Here is a 2,500-nt window from a genome sequence, read left to right as displayed (position 1 = left end):
CAGGCGGCTGTAGCGCGTGCGCCCACGCAGCGCGCGGCCAGCACGCCGGGCGCTGCCCCCGCAACGGCCGGGGACGGTCCCACCCAGCCACCGCCGCGTATCGCTTCATACCCACATGCCCACTCACGTTCGTGGGTATGACGGGTGTCGCTGAAGCAACCGGTTAATAGCTGTACCGATCGTCGCTATCAACGATTCACCTGCAGCGTGAACAACCGCTCAACAACGGATTTCCAGTTCATTTGCGTAACGTGGGCAGCAAACGTAGACGTCCATCTACATTTGCTAATTCAACGAGTCTTGCATGCCTGGCTGTTAAGTGTCACGACACGCTACATCAGCACACATACACGCTGCGACGTGTGCAGGAGAGAACACGTGAAAGATGGCCCGCGTACGTATGCGAATGCCATTGCACAGCTGCGAAGCTGATTAAACACGCAAACACCTGACCGACGAGCTAGAGGAGACAGGGAGGGGGGGGGGGCGATATACATCCTATAGCAGTACACATTACAGTGGATAGCGGGACCATGTGGAAAGAACGCAACACTCGCAACATGTTGTGAGGGTACGCACCGTAACATGAAACAATACGCAGGACACCAGAGAGTGCGTGCGCTGATCTATGTTGAGAGGGTTGCGATTCGGCAACGCTACATGAATTTCTCGATTCATATAACAATTAAGAGGGCAGGTTCAGGCCCAACATAGGTTAGGTTAAGGCCCAACATAGGTTAGGTTAAGGCCCAACATAGGTTAGGTTAAGGCCCAACATAGGTTAGGTTAAGGCCCAACATAGGTTAGGTTAAGGCCCAACATAGGTTAGGTTAAGGCCCAACATAGGTTAGGTTAAGGCCCAACATAGGTTAGGTTAAGGCCCAACATAGGTTAGGTTAAGGCCCAACATAGGTTAGGTTAAGGCCCAACATAGGTTAGGTTAAGGCGCAACATAGGTTAGGTTAAGGCGCAACATAGGTTAGGTTAAGGCGCAACATAGGTTAGGTTAAGGCGCAACATAGGTTAGGTTAAGGCGCAACATAGGTTAGGTTAAGGCGCAACATAGGTTAGGTTAAGGCGCAACATAGGTTAGGTTAAGGCGCAACATAGGTTAGGTTAAGGCGCAACATAGGTTAGGTTAAGGCGCAACATAGGTTAGGTTAAGGCGCAACATAGGTTAGGTTAAGGCGCAACATAGGTTAGGTTAAGGCGCAACATAGGTTAGGTTAAGGCGCAACATAGGTTAGGTTAAGGCGCAACATAGGTTAGGTTAAGGCGCAACATAGGTTAGGTTAAGGCGCAACATAGGTTAGGTTAAGGCGCAACATAGGTTAGGTTAAGGGATGGTGTATGAGGGGGGAGGGGACGAGGTTCGTTCATAGTGATGATGGTAAGTGGACGCTTGAGGCACCCTGAGATGTGTCACGTCAAGATGCACCTTTGGCTCAGGGGGGGTGGCGCGCCGGTTCTGTGGGTGTGGCAAGTGAGTGGCAGACCTGTGTCTTTCATTCCTGCCATTGTTTCTATGCTGTGACACAAGCCAGTGTGGTGGTGTTGGTTGCACCCCTGTGTAGGACATGTGTCAGTGTTGGTGGCTTATCTGAGTAATGATGGTTGTTGGAAGAGTGAGATATTCTGTTTTTGGGGTGGACGTCCTGGTTTTGTTATCATAGTGTGAATGGTGTAATGTGGCGGAGAGGATGCACTGGACGTTGTTCCATGCCGGTGCGTAGATAATGTGTGTGTCGGTTACAGCCAGAGAGTAGTGTGTGATAGAGTATCTGGGTGACGTGTAGTTCACATTGTGTGCATCGACTGTCAGCATGTATAGGGACAGTTGGATGTCGTATGTCATCTATATTCCGATGGCTCTGCATCTATTAGTAATCAGCGCCATGTATCAGTTTAATCTGGTTGCAGGCACGTGGTGTTCTATCTCTGTACAGTAGTAGAGGTGCAACTGCACTACGTAGCTACCGCTTGCGGCAGCTTTCCCCGGTGTATGGTATATGATTATCAGCAATGAGTCGATTAGTGACAACTGGTCGTGTGACAACGTCACATGTCTGCAGGTGGGATACGCTACGCCCTGCCTGTGGGCGCTCGGACCGTCATTACCCGTCTGCGTAATATATTGCAGAGTGCTTTTAGCCATTGCCAGAGTCTTTGCGACTGCGAGTGCAACGCCCATTGGGACGGACATGGTTGGGGCGCTTCCTAGCTGATCGCTCAGCATCGGAATCTGTACTGTGAGCACGCAATCGCGCACAGACTTAGAGCATGTGTAGGGACAGCGGGAATTTCGCATCTTGGATAAAACTCTTCATGAAACGGACGATATAGGTGTGGATTGCAACTTACGACTGCGAGAAGAGTCCGCCGTTCATCCGCTGGAGTTGCGAGTTGGGCAGGTGGGGTGAGGCACGTACGGGGGCGGGTGGCGTGATTGTCGGTGGACGACGTCGTGCGGCGCAGGGACTGGCGTTGGTGCTCTTGTGGT

This window comes from Schistocerca nitens, chromosome 7, assembly GCF_023898315.1.
Source record: "Schistocerca nitens isolate TAMUIC-IGC-003100 chromosome 7, iqSchNite1.1, whole genome shotgun sequence".
Lineage (NCBI taxonomy): Eukaryota > Metazoa > Arthropoda > Insecta > Orthoptera > Acrididae > Schistocerca > Schistocerca nitens.
Note: the sequence above shows the minus strand (reverse complement) of the source record.